General features: G+C 44.6%; 1 protein-coding gene across 3 annotated transcripts in view; it reads right to left on the bottom strand.

Annotated features, from left to right (window-relative positions):
• The window catches only part of KIAA1549L (KIAA1549 like), a 254077-nt gene that overhangs the window by 222228 nt on the left and 12290 nt on the right, over positions 1-19559 (bottom strand). The window lies entirely within an intron of this gene.

Raw genomic sequence — 19559 nt, 5'->3', positions numbered from 1 at the left:
TATAAATAATAATAATTACTATTATTATTATATTTATTATATTATCTTATTAATTATAATAAATTGTTGTTGTTATTATTATTATTATTTGTAGTGCTAGCTAGAACTCCATCCCAAGGTTTCATGCATCCAAGGCAAACTATCCCAAGTCTTGTTCTTTTAGAAGAGCAGTAGCTGTTGAATCTTTTTTTCTTTTCTCTAGGAAATATGTAATTAAGTAACACAATAAAAATGGCCTTTCTTCCCTCTTATGGTACTGAAATTGAACCAGGGCCTAGGACAGGCAATTCAGGAGATCTACCAGAGAGCTGTATCTCCAGGCCTCTCTTTTTACTCTATTTTGAGACAGCATCTTTCTAAATTGCCCAAGCTAGCCTTGAACTTAGTCTGCAACCCAGAGTGGCCTTAAATGTTCAACTCTCCTGCCTCAGCCTCCTGAGTAGCTGAGACTATAGGTCTATGCCACTGAGCCCAGCTTGCTTGAAAACGCTATTGTCTTACGAGTTCTTAAAGAGACATTGGTATTATCCCGAAGGGGCAGGCTTGATGATCTCAGGCTTAAAAAGTGACCCTCAGGACACTGTTATTCAGAATAGGAAAGTGACCGAAGAAAATTTGAGAGCTCTGAGCGAAGATTCATGAGGAATGCGGGGGCATGTCCAGCCTTTGGACATTGCAACGGGTCGATTGTGATGTTCACAGGAGAATTGTGCCAATCCATCCACTTAAGGGAAGAATAAGGAAAAACAAACAAACAAAAATGGGTTGGGGAAACCAGAGATGGTAAAGTGCTTGCTTTGGAATCATGAGAACCTAAGTCCAATTTCCAGAATCTACATAAAAAGAAAGACAGGTGTGGTAGCACACACTTGCTGTCCCAGCCCTGGAGAGGCAGAGACAGGCAGATGCCCGAGCCTGGCTGACCACTCTAGCCTACTTGGAGAGTCTCCGGACAGTGGACAGCACCTTTGGTACAATCTCCGAGAGTGTGCTCTGGCCTCCATATATACATGAGCACATGTACGCCTGCACACACATCAATCCCAAAAACAAACTTGAAAAATAGCCTCAGAATATTTTGAGTAAGTTTACAGTTCTGTGTCGGGCTACATTTATAGGTATCTTTAGTCACGTGCACCTATGAGATGTGAGTTGTACACACCTTTGAGGCTTCTCAGCGTTTAGAATTTTCCGGGAGTTTTTGGAAGAGCGACCCAGCACTAACTTTGTACTGTCACTTTTGTTTCCCTAAACCTCCTTAGAATCCCCATGTGCTTGTAAAGATGGACTTAAGATGAGAAATTTGAAGAAAATGACTTAAGAAGGGGTAAATTCCACATCTTTCTAGACAGGTGTAGAAAGAAAAGGAAAGCGAGCTTCGAAATGAATGGAAACAACAGCTCAAAGGCAGAAATGAGCCTAAGAACCTGGTACCCGGAGACATCATCTCTCCATCAGCAGCAGGCAGCAGGGGGCTGAGCCATCTAAGTAGGGCTTATAGGGCAAGAAGTCCTTACCCGACCCCTGGCTGTATGAAAGCTGAGGTTAACAAAAGAGTTGTCCAAAAATAAAGACTGCAAAGATACAGCAATCTTTGGAGGGGCTGGATCCTTTTTAATTCCATCTAGAAGAAAATCCTGGTGGGAACATCCCTTTGAGGCAACATGGAGCAGGAGGACCCAAAGAAAGAGGGGTGTGGAGTGAGAGCAAATATAAAACCTGCCCTGAGTTGCAGGGGTTCCGATCCTAGGCAGCTTTGCTCCTTTGCCCAGATTACAACCAGCATCAGTGGAGAGGCTACCCATGTGCCCAGCTTCCCCACTTGGAGTCAGCTGTTAAGAGAATGAGGTCATACGATTTAAGCCAAAGACCCCAGGAAAACAAGCACCAAATGGAAAGCCCAGGGGTTGAGCCGCCTACTCTCCTGTGCATATGCACATTTCGTGTTGCCATATGGCCTACGCAAGTGGGAGGGACACATTGCAGGCAGCAGGGGCCCCCGACCCTCCCAGCAGAAAGGAGAACGGCAGGTGCATCAAGACCTTGGGATCCAGGATTAGCCCCTCTTCTCTGCATGACTGTTTTGGAAGACCAACATGGCTTTATTCTATTCAGTACATGCCCTGCCCAGCCCTCACCCCCAAATAATGAAATGTTCGCTGCATTACTAAAGTGAGAAGGGAGGTCTGGTCTCCGTGGCCATTTTTCATTCCTTGAATGTTAGAGTAATGCTGCTAGAGTCACTCAAAAGAGGGACACACGTGGCTGGTAATAAATGCCCTGCTTGGAGAAACCATCACCTTTCTGGTAGCTGGCTAAGTCTGTGAGCATGCTGACACCATACCCTTTTCTGAAATGAGGCTAATGAGTTCCTGTTGTTACACACACACCTGTGGAGAGACACACAGAAGCATGGCCCAGGGCATGCTTCATCTTAAGATAGTTTGTTACTTGACTACATAAGTTTCATTTGAGTTCTCGCTTCCTTGAAACTGCTTAACAATTTTGTAGCTCAAAAGTGTAGCTCTTTGTGAACACTGTACCCACACTTCTGGGAAAATTTTTGTTTTATTTTATTTTATTTTATTTTATTTGGGAGAGGTATGCTTAATGGCATGCATGTGGAGCTCTGGGGACAATTTGTGGGGAATCCATTGTCTCCTTCCACCATGAGGGTCCTGGGGACTGAACCCGGATCTTCGGGAGTTGTGATAAGTGCTTCACCCACTGAACCATCCTGCAGAACTGACCCTCAGTTCTTCAGATTTTATGTTTTCTGTTATATATTTTGGCACTCATACATTATGATGTCATTCTCTCTGTGTCAGTGCTGTGGCAATCCTCTGGACTGTCCTCTTTGCATTGATGCTGAAGAGATCCTCTGGCTGTTTGCTTTTCTCTCAGTCTACTTCTCAGAGTTGAAAGATCCATGGGGAACAGATCTATCCTGCTTACCACTGTTTTCCTGATTCCTATTACCAAGGATGGCTGTGGATATAAAGGAAGGAAGGAAGGAAAGAAGGGAGGGAGAGAGGGAAGAAGGGAGGGAAGAAGGGAGGGAGGGAGGGAGGGAGGGAGGGAGGGAGGGAGGGAGAAAAGGGGCAGAAACTTTCTGTAGCTGTCACCTTATGACTTTACCTTTTGGAATAATTTCCATTTTCATTTTTATTATAATTATAAACATCCAGTTGCAGTCTTTGTGTTTTCTGTCCATGGCTGCCATCTTCTCTTCCTTATATTATAGGTTTTTTTTTTTTCTGTGAATTGTCCAGACTTAACTGACTTAAAGGAAGGGGTTTTTCTATTAAAAGCCCTTCACCAAGAAAAAAAAAAAGTATATGTGTCTCCTCCAGCTTTTCACCTCCTCATGTGCACAAGAGATTTAAAGGATCTATTTCACTCTCCCTAAGGATCTGCAAATATTAACTTCATTTGACAACAGATGATACAGGACGCTTCAGGATCTGACATAAAGGCCCATATTCACATCATTACCACCAATCCTGTGCCTTGAGAACAGGAACTGAGAGATTAAAACCCTATTAAAATAACGTCCTTAAATCTGTGGTTAGGAAATCTGTCCTCGCTCTGGGCCCCTTGGAGAGCGGAGAAAGTTCTTCCTACATAGAGAAATGCAGGAACAGCACGTGCTGAACTTAAACATAGAATGTCAGGGATTTACAGATACGCACACAGGCTTTTCTCTAAGCTTGAATTGTGATCCATTAGGAGACCATAAAACTGATTTAATCCTGACTAGTTTGAAAGGAAAGAAAGAAAAAGTAAAGAATGGGGGAGAAAAAAAGAGGGTGCTGAGTCGTATCCCCTGACCATGTTGTTTGCATTATCTACACATGTAGGCTCTGTTTTTTAAACTATTTTATTTGCATTCCTCAACGCCTCCCCTCCCTTCCAATCCCCAGAACCTAGATAGGAAAAAAAAGAAGGCTAGAAGGGACAGGGGAAGTAAACTTCTTTAGTCTTAGTTCCAGCTGGTTAATGTTGTCGAGCTCTTTAGGAAAACATCAATTTCAGGAGTCAGAATATCCAGCAGAACCAGCAACCTTCTTTCTCTGATTCCTTAAAGTGCCCTTTTCTTTCTCCCAGAGAGTCCTTCCTCTCTCTAAGAGTATATCCTCCAAACTTTCTCTCTGTCTGTCTCTCTGTCTCTGTCTCTTTGTCTGTCTCTCTCTGTCTCTATCTCTGTCTCTCTCTGTCTGTCTCTCTCTGTCTCTCTCTCTGTCTGTCTCTCTCTCTATCTCTCTATCTCTCTCTCTCTCTCTGTCTCTGTCTCTCTCTGTGTCTCTCTTTCTCTCTCTCTCTCTCTGTCTCTATCTCTGCCTCTCTCTGTCTGTCTCTCTCTATCTGTCTCTCTCTGTCTCTCTCTCTGTCTGTCTCTCTCTCTCTATCTCTCTATCTCTCTGTCTCTGTCTCTGTCTCTCTCTGTCTCTCTTTCTCTCTCTCTCTCTCTCTCTCTCTCTCTCTCTCTCTCTCTCTCTGAGCTCTGATATTTATACCCTCTCAGACTCCTCAAAATTAAACTAACTACAGCTGGCAAAAAAAAAAAATCCATACCCCTCTCTGAGCTGCACAAGGCTGTTATCAGCTGTGGACAAACTAAAAGCATCTCCATATCCCACACTTGGGATTAAAACAAAAACCTGTTTATATAACATAACTTTGTTTCTAAAGAAACCAAAAGGTCCACTACACACAGAGGAACACGCATGTTGACCAAAGTGCAAAATGTTCCACTTCTAGTACATTGCCATCAAAATGATTTCAAAAAGACTAAACCCTACAGGCTCACAGCACACATGGTGAGAATAAATATGCCTGATCCAAGTGTAAGGAGGAAGCTGTCATGCTCCTTGGCTGCTCAGTCTCAGAAATAAGTACCAACTCATGTAAGTTGTAGCCAGAAGAGTTTGCGCCAAGACAGAGGTGTAAGTAGAGTGCCAGTGTGATGCTCTCCAAGAAATCAAGTCCTATTGGTTCTGGGAGTGTAGACTAGGGTGGGATCCTAGCACCCTAGGAGCAGACTCATGTCATGCCACAAGTCAAAGGCCAATGACTCCAATGCCAAGGGAACCGGGTGAGTGACACAGTGAGGGAGGCACTGTGAGAAGGTGGGACTCCGTGGTTACCTGGAAGGAGGTTGCCTAGCTAAAGGACCTGCCAGCTGTTCCCATAAGGAGAATCCAAGAGACAAGGACCAAGACTTCTTGTTTCCTAGGATAGGCCACTGATTGAATCTTGATGCAAACGATGCTTTTTTAATGGAGGCAAGTTAAGCCCAATGAAAATTGCTTCTAAATATAGCAAGACCTAACACGAGTCAAAAAGAACGCCTAGAGTCTAAATAGAGAGCTCCCCTGAGGAAGATATTATTTGCTTTGAGATTTAGTGGAGGGGAAACAGGGAAGGCTGACAAGATGCTCAACAGTTAAAGAGTTTGCATGCAAGCAGGAGGACCTGAGTTCAGATACCCAGAACCCATATAAATGACAAGTAGGCATGGTGACCTGCCTGTGATCCAGCCTGGGAAGGAGGAGACTCTGTTCTCAGAGAGAGCTGGCTGGAAAGACTAGCTATATAGGTGAGTTCTGGTCTGAAGTAAGAGACTCCACCTCCAAGGATAAGGTAGAAAGGCAAGGAAGATTCCCAATACCAACCTCGGCCTCCACCTGCACCTGCATACATATGTACCTTCACCCACAGCTCAAGAATACACATATACTTATAAACACATAATACACACACACATATGGAAAGAAGAAATATCCATGGAGGGTGGACTGGGGTAGAATAAGAAGGGAGATTGGAGGCTGGGTGACTGTTGGAAGGCTACAGAAATCACTCATGTGACAGGTCTCACCCCTGCGAAAAGGATGGAGAAGGAGAATGTACACACAGGAAATAAAGAGTCAGAAACCACAGGACAGAAAAAAAAAGGAAAGATCTAAGGTGGTGGTTTCTGGCTTGGGTGGTCAAGCAGAGAGATTCTATTCACAGGGACTGGGCAAACATCAAGAAGGCCAGGACTGCGAAAGAGCTGCTTGTGAAGTAATTACTAACTGGAAGGGTCCTTTAGAGAAAATTCCTGGGGACAGTCCCAAATGACACTAAGTCAACGCAACACAGAGAAAGTTTCTCATCCATGTTTATTCACAGCCAAGATATGGAATCAGCTTAGATGCCCATCATCAGATGAATGGCTAGAGAAAATGTGTTATCCTTCAGCAAAGTGGCTGGATACAAAACCAACTCAAAAAAAACAAAAAACCAAAAACCCAATAGCCTTTCTGTTTACAAATGACAAACAGGCAGAGACAGAAGCTAGGGAAACTATACCTTCACAATAGCCACAAATAATACAAGGTCTCTTGGTGTAACTCTAACCAAGGAAGTGAAAGATTTGTATGAAAAAACTTCAAATCTCTCAAGAAAGAATTTGAAGAGGATTTCAGAAGATGGAGAGATCTCCCATGCTCATGGATTAAGAGAATCAACATAGTAAAAATGGCCATCTTACCAAAAGCAATCTACAGATTCAATGCAGTTCCTATCAAAATGCCTACACAATTCTTTACCAACCTTGAAAGATGAATTCTCAACTTCATATGGAAAAAAAACCCAGAATAGCTAAAACAATCCTGCACAATAAAAGTTCTTCTGGAGGAATCTCCATCCTGGATCTCAAGCTGTACTATTAAAGCAACAGTAATAAAAACAGCATGGTAGTACTGGCATAGGAAAAGCCTGATTGACCAATGGAATTGAATTGAAGACCTAGAAATAAGCCCATCTATGGACACTTGATTTTTGACAAAGAAGCCAAATCCATACAATAGAAAAAAGATAGCATCTTTAATGAATGGTGCTGGCTACATGTAGAAAAATAAAAACCAATCCATATCTATCACCCTGCACAAAACTGAAGTCCAAATGAATTAAAGACCTCAACATAAAACCAGACACACTAAATCTGTTATAAGAAAAAAGTGGGGAAGAGCCTTGAGTTCATTGGTACTAGAGACAACTATCATGTGTATTCTCTCAATTGCAGATTTTTATATGTGCTATTTAATATGTTATGATGCAAATATGTTGATATATATTTATATAACACATATGAAATATGTTACATAAAAGTAGAAAGAAAACAATAGGAGGGAAGAAGAGAACAGACAAATCTTGTACGTTCTCTCATATGTGAAGCCTAGATTTAAATACATACAGATTTAATGTATTATGAAATATATTTCCTTCTCCTTTGCCCAGACCTTGGGTTCCCCTATGATGTACAAAGACCATGCTATAGGCAGAGTCTGTGGACAAGGAGACAGGACACTCAGGTTCTATCCAGCATGAGCGATCATGAGCAGCGCATCATCCATCCTTGTATCTAAATCTATCCTCCAAGAAAATGGGGCTAATAGTGAGTCGTGTCTCTGCCCTAGTTTGGAGTTCTTAGAAAAGTACAAAACTCAAAACAAGACAGTGACTTATAGGGCATTTTAAATTTTATCAATTGTACTTAAAACTAAAGAAGTTTTAGCTAAAATGGAAAATAAAATAAAATTCAAACTGTTTCTTAATTTGACTGTTTTTTCCTTGAGTCTCAGTATCTTATCTGCAGAATGGGGAGCTGGAATAAGATAGTGTTACTTGCCCAGCCAACATTTACTTGATTGGTTGGTTGCCTGCCTGGTTAGTTGGTTAGTTGGTTGGTTAACTGGCTGGTTACCTACTTGCACATCTGCTTAGCTAGCTAGTTGCTACATTAGTTGGCTGCCTGGTTAGTTGGCTGGTTATTTGGTTGCCTGCCTGGTTAGTTGGTTAGTCTGGTTACTAAACTAGTTGATCATCTGTCTGGCTTGTTGGTTAGTTGTTTGGTTGGCTGGTTATCTACCTGGTTATTTGGTTAATTGGTTGGTTGGTTAGCTGCCTGTCAACTTTCCTGGTTAGTTGGTTGGTGGGTTAGTTGTCTGGTTAGTAAGTTTGCCTCTGAGGAATTCTCTCTGGCTTTAGTGTCAGGTAGCTTTTCTTTGACTGAGATTCCCCTGAACCAAGATGCAGCCTAGCCACCACAGATATTTACACCCACACCCTAACAATCACACTGGGTAACTGGCATCCAGTAGATGCTTGCAGAGCAGGTGAGTGCTTTGAGCCTCTTAGACGGGATAGTGGCTACTCCAGGAAACAGACTGAACAAAGGCAGCTTCACATCTTCAGATCAAGGGAGCACAGCCTTGGCACAGAGCAGACACTCAACAATGGCAAAGGGAAGAGATGAATGACATATGAAATTTATTGACATTTTAAAATTGAGTATATAGGTGCAGGAACTGCTAACATCCATCTCAGATCTTATTTTCTGGCACAAATTCATGTGAATTCTATAAAAAGTAGCTGAAAAACAAAACATTATTTTCAATATTGCTGGCATGAGAAATATAGCAGCCACAAAGGGCAGGGAAAATGATCAGTCCTCTGGACAAACTCATAACTCATCAAGCTCAAAGGGCAAGCTCGTGACCATGTCCCACGGCCTCTGAATTTCACTGAGATGTGTCTACTGTGTGACTCAGGCCTGTGAGGCAAAGGCAAAGCACAACTGACTCTAACAAAGTGGAAGTCTTGAAGAAGTCCATAAAAATTCTTCAGAATTGTTCAGAGTATTTGAGTCTTAGCATGATGTTGGGAGGGGGGCAAAAAAACAAAACAAAATGCAGTCAGCTCTCATATCCTCATAGATAAGATGAAAACGTTGCCAGGCATGGTGGCACAGGGCTCTAATCCCAGCACTCTGAAGGAGGCAGAGACAGAATTCCTAAGTTTGAGGCCAAACTAGAATAGATATTAAGACTCTGTCTCCAAAGAGAAGAAAAGAAATATGATAGATGTATTTGAAGACTGAAATAAGGAGATGAGACAGAAACACAGAGATCCCCATGGCCCCAGGATGCTCACACTTTCTGTAGTGGTGCTGAATGGTGGTATGAAGGGCAGATAGCATGTGCCTATCAGACAGAACTACCCACCTCATCCTCAGTCTAGGATATACCTTCCCTGTCAGGGTAGGAACAAAGACAGTTACAGATACTCCTGTGCATAGACAGTAGTAGTGCCCTGGCCTTGGTTTTAGAGAGACAGACTCAATATCATACTATACGGACGTAGGCAACTTGCATCACCCCCTCAGCTTCCTCATCTATAAGATGCAAATAAGGGCAAGCTTGTTTCACAAGATGATCGTAAAGATTAAACCCAGGATAAACATGCCAGGCACTCTGCACAGTGTCAGGAACGAAGCAAGTGTTGGCAGAAACTGTTCCTTCGATTTCAACTTAGATTTTACAGAGCTGTTTGGTAAAGACAGTCTCTCCTGCCCTAAAGCAATTTGCATAAGAGTGGCCTCATATCACTTCATTCCACAACTTCCACTGCGTGTTGTGGGAGATAAAATTTTTCAGAGGGAAAATGCCACTTCTCTCTCAGGGCTTCAGTTGCCGGTGCGTGGTCCTCTACCGCCTGCTCTGATAAAGTCAGCAACTCCAGCCACCATCCAAAGCCCCTGTGTCCCAGACCACAGACACTGTGCATCTGTTGCTCCGTCCGTCATGTGCTTAGCATAAGGAACTCAAGCGGTTCATTCCATCACAATGCAGAGTACGACGACGACGGATGCTGACGGACAGTCCCCTCCACAGGGAATAACGAGAGATCGGTGGCCAGGCGTGGTGGCACATGCCACCCAGCACTCAAGAGGCAAAGACAGGAGGGGCTGTCTGTGAGTCAGAAGCCAGCCTGGTCCACATTGTGATTATAGTGATTATAGTGAGATGCTGTCTCAAAAGACACACACACACACACACACACACACACACACACACACACACACACACACACACGAGAGAGAGAGAGAGAGAGAGAGAGAGAGAGAGAGATAGTGCTAAGTCTCTGAACCACGTATCTTATGCCTAAGTGACTTGCCTTCCACATTCAATCAGCTAGTTCATGCAATCGTAACTTTGCGTATGTCCCTTAAAGGCACTATCAGTACTATTTTGGAGTTCTAGCACCAGTTCTTAAATGCACCTGACATTCTTCACTGGAGAGAAACCGGAAGTTGGTTTTCCTCTAACTTGTGTGGATTGAGTTCCTTTCCTGTGATGCCTGGCTTTCTGTCACTGCTGGTCACAAGGCAGGGCCTGCAGGTAGATGAGCCATAACACAGATACTGGGTGCTGGAGAAATGCCACTCAAGCATGGCCAAATCTTTCCTCCTTCAGCTCTGCCATTCTGATTCACAACACCGGGCATAGCCTGGAGCCCTTTCCAAGGTGTATAAAGAGATTTCTCTTAAAAGACCAAGGTGGGCTCAGGTGACTCAGAAGAGATCCTCATCCGGCCGGATGCAAAGCCAAAATGAGGCCTGGAAGACACAGGGAACAGATGGCCAGTGGGCGGTGGGCAAAGCCAGGGGGATTCTGGATAGCACTCCACCATGAGAGACGGCTGATCATAAGAGATGATGTCCATTTCACCAGATGGCCTGCTCACCTCCCAGGGTCTCAACCACCAGTAAGCTTGATGGCATACACGAATTTTATCTTACCTGAACAGAGAAAGAAACTAACAGAAAATTAAAAACTCAGAGTACAACCCTAGAGGTTAATGAGAAGAGAATCCGGCAAAGGTAAAGATGGCTTGGCCACAAACCTGTACATTTTAGGAGAAGAGTCCCCTTTACTTTTCCTCAGAACAAAAATCTTAGGGCATTACAAACACTAACTGGAGATGAGTGGGCTAAAAATTTCTGGGAGAAAATACAACTAGGAAACAAAGTTGATCAGTAAATCTTTGGATTTCTTAGTTATTAGCTTATCACACATAGAAATGCTTAAAAAAAAAAAGTGTGGCATCTCCATACACACACAGTCACACTTTGTGGTTACTAATCTTTAACACAGACGGCATAGAAAACTCCAAAAATACCCCTGGTTTAGCCAGGGAGCTATAAAGATTCAGCACAAAAGGAAGGGCACGGGCCCTGTTAGGGTGCTGGAATGACTGAATGGTTTTGCTTTCTGATTAGAGCTATGAATGGAGAGTGAGTGCTCACAAACCAGCAGGCAGGGTAAAGTTCACACGAGGGGGAAAAACCGGGGACTTGGTCCATAGGTTTGTTTTTTCTTTTCTCTCTCTCTCTTTTTTTAAGCTTTCCAATCCATCACCTACCAGTTTGTTACCTGACAGCCCATGCCACCTGCCAATCACCATGTCAGCTCAGCCAAACTGCCCCTAGCTCCTCTACAGAGACTGCTATAAACATTTCTAAACTTCCCAGCTCCTGTGCTAAACTTGCCACACCGACAAGAAGCAACCCGTAACTCCGGTGTACAGAGAATGCGGGCCTGCTGTAGCCTACCTTCTCCCTGTGTTAGGATCAAACCCAGGATCAAACATGCTGTGCCACAGCTACCCACACCCCCAGCCCCTGAGGTAACCACTAAGTAGCCAATCTCCGAAGTGGAAGTTTTATCACTCAAACCAACTCTGTATGGCTGAGATAGTAACACAAACAATCTGTGAGTGGTTTTTCTCCTTGCAAGCCTTTTTTTTTTTTTTTTAAGACAGTGTCTCACTGTGCAGCCAAGGACAGCCTTGAATTCCCAAGTGGCGGGATTAGAGTCATGAGCCGCCACACCCTTCCCTCAAAACATTTTTATGATGAAAAGGTTGTGTTGGGCTATCAATATGGTTAAATGGGTAACATGTGTTTGCTGAACAGCCAGAGAACTGGAGTTCTGTTCCCAGCATGGAGACTAAAGTGGAAGGGGAAGACTGGCTCCACAGAGTTCTCCCTTGACCTCCACACAAACACCACAGCATCTTCCCACCTGGCACTTTACCACACACATAGTAACAACACAAACACTTTTTAAATTAATAAAAGCTGTCAGGCATAGTGGTGCACGTAGTTAATCCCAGCATTCAGGAGGCAGAGACTGGCTGGTCTCTGTAATTTGAAGGATATCCAGGGCTACATAGAAAGACCTTTATATTAATCAATTAATAGTCATTTTAGTAATTAAGTTTATTTTGTTATTTCAAAAATAGAATATTTGTCTTGCTTTTTTTGTTTGTTTTGTTTTTGCTTTTCAAGACAGGATTTCTCTGTGTAACAGCCATGGCTGTCCTAGACTCACTTTGTACATCAGGCTGGCCTTAAATTCAGACATCCACCTGCCTTTGCCTCCCAAGTGCTGGGATTTAAGGCATGCACCACCATGCCCGGCTTTGTCTCCCTTTTGAAAAATGATGACATTTGGACCGGGACACCTAAAGCAAACATCAATTCATGCAGAAGGCGGCACTGGATCCCCTGGAACTTGAGTTACAGACGGTTGTGAGCCACCTTGTGGGTTCTGGGAATTGATTCTCTGGAAAAGCAACAAGGAGCCATCTCTCCAACCCCTATCAGAAGCGTGTGTGTGTGTGTGTGTGTGTGTGTGTGTGTGTGTGTGTGTGTGTGTATACAGTGTTCTGCCTGCATGTACATCTGCATGCCAGAAGAAGACACCAGATCTGATAGATGGTTATGAGCCACCATGTGGTTTCTGGGAACTGAACTCAGGACCTTTTTAGAAGAGCAGCCCAGCCAGTGTTCTCAACCTCTGAGCCATCTCTCCAGCCCCCTAAACAGAACTTTAAACAGAACAAAAATATAGTGCTCTAAATAAGGATGTGGGAAGTAAGTTAAAGAAAGAAAGGAATGAGTAAGTTTAACGTGGGCCCCTCCCTCATTCACTCCAGTTGACCTGCTTTAGTCTTTGTTGAGCTAATGTAACTAGAACATTCTACTCAAAATCAAACTTTCCCATTTCACTCGCATCCACAGTCCTCCTTCAGACAACCCAACCTCATCAGAAATGTTACCTGCACACCCCATATTAACCTTTCCTCTCACGGTGTTTCTATAATGTCGGGTTTTTTTTGTTTGTTTGTTTGTTTGTTTGTTTGTTTTTTGCTATCTTTCTAGTCTGTGAGTACATTTCTCACTTATTGTTTTATCTTCTCAGACACTTTCCCAGCAAAGGGGATTAAAAGTGAGTCTGAAAGCAACAAGAAGACGCACATGTAGCTAAGCTGAGACACATCAACAGTGAGGAAGTGAGGCTGTGGCCGCATAGGATGCACTTCCTGCCAAGGGATTCACACTTCCTGCTGCCAGACATGAGTGTCATCTTCAACAGCTCTAGGTGAGGGCTTCAAACTGTTTGACCCTACACAATAGCAAGCAAAGACACAGGAGTGTGGATCACAGGACATGCAGGAGGGGTCACTCTCTTCTGTGAGAGAGGAGAATAATAAGGCCAGTGCCCTCTGTTTTGTCTCAGATTTGCCCCCAAAATAAGTGAGAATCACAAGAGCAACAAAACATAGCTTCAAAGTGTATTGCAAGCAAACAGTTCAAACTCTAGGAAATGGTCAGACTTCAGGCCCCCTGCCCTGGGTGTCACACACTGCTGAAAGACCTCAAGGTGACTTTGAGAAGTTACAGTAACTTTCCTGACAGTGTGAACAGAGCTGTTCATGATTCAGTTGAAGGATAACTGGGTTCGAAGAAAAATGTTACCTTGAAATAGCAACCATTTGTCTACTGAAACTACAAAAGGTTGGCTACAAGGGTTTTTTTTCCCATGCTAGCACTCAGCCAAGAAGAAAATGTGTTATATTTTCTCATCAATTTATCTGTGGAAGGAAGTACCAGAAAAATACTGAATGTGAGAGTGAGGAGGAGATGGAAATGATTTTCACGTTCACCTGCCTTCAAATCTTACAACCTAGCCCTGTCCAAATCCGAGCACCTGTGTTGTGAGACAGGCCCCCCCCAACTTCCTGCAGAGCTAAGCACCCCCAAACATGAGCTGTTACTGCTGTCTAGGAGCAGTCATTTATACAACACACCTACTGAACACCTACTGTGTGCCAGGCACTGCTGTGGGCACTACATGTTGAGCAGTAAACTGAACTGATTAAGCCCCTGCCCTACCGCCGGAGCTGACATTTGAGTGATTTGAACCTCGGTTTCTGTAACTCCAAGACCTGTTTAAGTTAAACCAGGGGCCACAGCCCCACGTGCATAAAGGCGCAAAGCAGAGGAAGCCAACGAGTGGTGTCTAAAGCTAACTGGCAGATGACCAAACTGGCCCCAGCTGTCTGGGAGAACTCGCAGATTCCGTTCTTAAGCTTTACAGGTGAGCATGGCTAAGTGGAAAAGGCTGACAAACATCGAGTAGGAGTAGATGGCATAATCTCCGTTTCTTCTTCCTTCCATCTGCTGGACGCACACAAGTCTGGAAGCCTTGGAACCACGTACTCTGGAAAAACCACAAAGGGAAAGAAAAGACCTTGGGCTCCTGAATCACTGCTTGGAAGTGAGACCTTCCAGGCCAGAACTCCCACTTGGTGGATGGAAAAATGAACTTTATGCCTCGGTTTTGCAGAGCTGGCTTGTTACTGTACTATGGCTAGCCCCTGCTAGCCGGCTGTGACAGATGCCCTAGCAGGCACCCCTACCTACTCAGCTTCAGGCAACGGTCACTGCGCAGCAATATCGAACTCTTGTGGTCAGTTTTGGAGTTATTTCAAGAAAATCTGGAAATCTTGATATTTTATTGTGGAGAACATTTCTAAACGATTTTTCATTTTGGGATCAGTGTTTGCCTTAGCATGCACAGGTACTGGGTTCAATCCCTAGTATTATATGGGCATGCAAGCATGCACATACACACACACACACACAATTTTGTTGAGACAAGTGTTCAGATTTTGAAAACACAAATATGAACTGCAGTCTGTCTTCTACACTCCATCTTACCATCAGAACTATGATGTGTGTGTACACACACACACATATATATATATATATAGAGAGAGAGAGAGAGGGAGGGAGGGAGGAAGGGAGGGAGGGAGGGAGAGAAAAGAGTGTCTATTGGCAGACTAAGCACAGGAAAGATAGGTTTTCATACAGTGAAAGCAAACCACTTCCTTCCTTCTATCCTTCCTCCCTTCCTTCCCTCCTTCCATCCTTCCTTCCTTCTTTCTTTCCCTCACATAACTCCTATTATCCCATGCATGTTATGTATGCGCAGGAGCCTCTGATAAGATGAGTCAAGTGTGCCTCAGCCTCAGCCTTGACTGTGGCTCTCACGTTTGGTTGTCTGCTCACTTTCACACCCTGGAACATAAGCTGACTCCACAGTTCTCTCACCTGCGAACAGCTGCGGTAGCAGCTTCCTGACCACCGTTCCTGAGTGCTCTGGGATGCTCAGAAGGTCAAGCGGCTTGGTTTTCCTCAGTGCTGGATTGATCTCAGGGCATTCTTCCTTCCCTCCCTGAGCAAGGTGTCTCACTCACTCAGCTCTTCATTACCAGCGGGCATGGTGGCAGCAGTGTGCGCCCTCAGTTCTAACGACAACAGCTTCCACAGACGGTTCACAGCTGGGGGAGGGCTGTTAGCCTTTTGAGAACTACTGCTTGTTGGAGTTCAGTCTGTTTGAGGAGACAGGACAGTGGCCACAGTGGGTGGCACAGAAGACTAGCAAACCACGTGGTATCCAATACCTCGTGAGGCAGAGCGGATGCCAAGGAAGACTTCTGTACTTGGATCTTGAGGAACTGCAAATGCTACTCAGGCAGATGGGGGCTGGGAAAGGCTTCTTGGGCAGGCAGAATAATATGTCAGGGGTATGCAAGGGCTGTAGTGAGAAGTTTGAGCTGAAGGCTGTTCATTCATGGAGGACCTGGATGGCTCAGCAATGCAGTCCATCTCAGCAATCAGGCAGAAGAGGTGCGGAAAGGTCTGAGTATGTTCGGGTTTTACAAGCTCACTGACTGGAGGATGAGCCTACTTTGAACTCATGAGCTTTCCCTCTGTTTTAGGAACAAAATGCGCCTCTTCCCACCACTTTGAGCAGTGCCTCTTTCTCCCTCCGGTCAGGCACCCGGCTGCTTATCTGCTGGTCACCCTCCCTGGGGATAGCCTTCCCTAGCCACCGCCCTCACCTAGTGGGCCAGTCCCCTCCTCCGCCTCCCCCAGCACCCTGGCCTTCCCTGGCAGGGTACCCAGCTCCACTGGCAGTCATGGCTCTGGGTAGCTGATTGGTATCATGAGTGGATGCCATCCAAAGCAAGTGCTGGGGCAGGGAGGCCAGTGCCTTCCCATGCCTGGGGCTCCACAAATGGTGCCTCCTCAGTTAGCACTCATAAGGACAGTCACCATGGAAACAACAGGCGCTTCATTATTTAAGGTTGCATGAGGAGCTCTGGGTGGCAGCACACATCTGTAGTCTCAGCACTCAGGAGGCTGAAGTAAGAGGATCAGGAATTGGAGTCGGCCTTGTGTACACAGTGAAGATCTCTTTTAAAAAAAAGAAAGAAAGAAAGAAAGAAACCTCAGCTACAGACAGACAGAGACAGAGAGAGCTGGAGAGACAGATTGTTCACGCAAGTATGAAACCCCAGTCAACGGTGTGTGTGATGGAATGTTTGGGAGTGAAATACACTGATGTTTGAAACTTACTGTGAATATATAAAAATAATGTGAGAGGGTGAGTGTGTAGCTCAGTTGGGAGAGTCCTTGCCCAGCGTGCACAAAGGCCTGCGTCAGATTCCCCAGCCCATCCCCCCTCCACATAAAGTGGGCACAGTTAAACACATCTGCTCTCCCAGCACTCAGAAAGTGGAGCAGGAAGATCAAAAGTTCAAGGTGCCCATCCTGGACTACTTAAGACCATGTGCTGAGAAAGATGGAGAGACAGAAAGACAGACAGACAGACATGGATGCAGACAGAGAGAGGAGTGTGGCTGGGGTAGTAAAGTTCTTACCTAGTGTGTACACCTGGGTTTTTTTATCCCTAGAACTCCAGAAAAAGAGAAAAAATTTAATGGGTGGGTGATACGACAGGACAATTTTTTTAATGTCAATCATACCCTATACATGGTAGCTACAGAGCTATTCTCTGTATAGTTCTTTCATGTCTTTTTTTTTTTTTTTAAGTTCAATACAATGTTGAGTGCACTGTATGGGGCCAGTGAAACTATATTTACACTCTAGACAGATCTACCTTCAAATTCCAGTCCTGCCATTTAACCCTTTAATGTCTTCCCTGCTCCAGCTTCTTCCAAACACAATGAAGAGGAGCCATCTAATGGCACTGTCGTGGGGATTAAAAGAGATGAAACTCTTGACCCAGCACATAGCACGGCAGCAGCTCTTTCACAAGTGTTAGTCCCCCTGTTCCGACGTCAACAAGTCCACAAACTAGGACACATCTCCAATAAATCATAAAAAGAAGGCTCTTGTAGTTTTTTTTTTCCTTTTGCTGTATCTCAAGGGAAATTAGAAGGATAAATTAATTATGCTATTTTTATAGGTAAAGATAATGACCTTCCAGTAGTAGGTCACTTGGAGTTGTGTGTGTGAAGAAAGTGGTACACGCACAGTGTTGTCACCTCCTTACCTGCTCTCCCAGTGGCCAGCACTCTCAGGAGCTGGCCAGGATGAGCAACATAGTCATCTAAGGATGATGGATGGGGAATTTGAGGAGAATTGCACGCAGCACATGGAAACCAGGGCTCCCTGTCAAACTCCCAGATGTACAAGAGGAAGGAGTTCCAAGATCTGCGATGGCAGGTGACATGCTTCCAGAGAGGGTAGTCACGAGGCCGTCTGGGCTTTTAACATAATTACCTGATGGCCTCGGGATCATAAATACAAGCCTCCAATTGGGCTGATCGCATGTGTTCAGCTGAAAGATCTCTACTGAGCTACCACACGCATTTCTCATCTCTGATCTGAAAGGTAAGAAAAAGGAACCTATTGGTGGCAACACCCCAAGAAGAGAAGGCAGTGACATCTAGACTCGAGGGGAAATTTTGCTGCAAGACAAAGCTAATACTCATTTGAAAAAATTGGGTCGAGCATGTGAAAATCTGTGGGAGGGTTAATTATGTGGCCCAGATGAGATACGGCAATCAGTATAGATGCAATTTTGTCAAAAGTGTTTCTGTGTGCCTGAGATCGCACGCACACTTAAGATGACAAGGTTTGAGCTATTCTAGACTGCGTGCACCCTCTCTACCTGGAAATCTCATTCCCTTTGACATAATTATAAGCCTGCCTACATGACTGACCTATTAACCCAAGGCTCTGAGCTCCCTGGACACTTCACGTACAAGCTGGTTACACGTCACCCATTTGTGGATAGAAATGTTGCTCAGCTGGGACCAATGACATCATTACAGAGACAGTGGGACACATCACTTCCCAACTCACTGTGGCTTTGTTGGCCTTAAATCAGCAATGGTGAGAGTTTATACCAATAAACTAGGCCGATGCTGTGAGCCTAGCTGCTCACCATCGTTGCTTTTTACAGAGGTTGTCAATGCATGGTCTTGTGGTTTGTTTTTTTTTTTTTGTGATGATGTTGTTGTTGTTGCTGCTGCTGCTGCTGCTGCTTTTGTCTTACTCTGAAACCCTGGCTGGCCTGGAATTTGATATATAGACTACGCTAGATTCCTACCTAGAGTGTTGCCTACCTCTGCCTCCCAAGTGCTGAAATAAAAGATGCGTGCCACCACATGCAATGGATCTGCATATTATTGCTATTTGGGAAGAGGCAAATTTGCCTCACCCCACATACCTTATTTTCAGTTGAGTCCTGGCCTGGCTGAAGGAGGGATCAGGCTAAGAAGCTGGTTTTGAGCCACATGCCTCAGCCTATCATATGAAGGGGATACCCCTAACTCCACAGGCCAGGCTACAGCCCCAGATTCTCCCTCCCAGGGATGTGGAGCCAGGACAGAAGCTAGGCAGGTACTCAGAAGAACAACCCTGTCACTTCTTGCTATGGAGAGCACCTTAGCAGGTAAAGTCCTGTACACAGAACCAAGAAGCTCTGTGAGGATTCAGCCAAAGCCAGTTTGCAGAGGCAAGTGGAGCTAGCTACGGGAAGCTGGAAGTCCAAAAGACAGAAAGCCAATACCCTAGGCACTCACCTGTGCAGTAATCAGTAAACCTGTGCTGCACAGGGAAACAGTGAGGGGGATGAAAGAAACGTACTGGGTTTAAATCTTGCCTCTGACACTTGGCCGCATGAAACCGGGGGAGTCGTTCTGAGCCTTGATTTTTTTTTTTTCCAACTGAAGCCAGGGAATTAATAACAGAACTTACTTTATAGGGTTGTGAGAATTGTATGAACTAAACCCTCACAGGTGTGTCAGCTATTCTTTCTCTCAGGTATTTAGAGTTCACCTAGCCCCGCCATAATTCATTCCTATCCTGAGGGTTGCCTTGGGGCCTGGAGGCCCGTACTTGAGCTGCTTTGTGGAGCTAAGTAGATAATCTGTTCCTGAGTCAGAGAAAGGGTAGGGAAGGGTCCCAGACCATACTACAACCTTTAGCAAACGGCTTCCTGAATGTTCTTAGTACACCAAGAACTTCAAATAGGAAATATGCTAAAAATTTGAACAACTGGGAG

Source organism: Acomys minous (assembly GCF_964271855.1).
Source record: "Acomys minous genome assembly, chromosome: 3".
In the NCBI taxonomy this organism is placed as follows: Eukaryota; Metazoa; Chordata; class Mammalia; order Rodentia; family Muridae; genus Acomys; species Acomys minous.
Note: the sequence above shows the minus strand (reverse complement) of the source record. Positions and strands in the feature narration are given on the sequence as shown.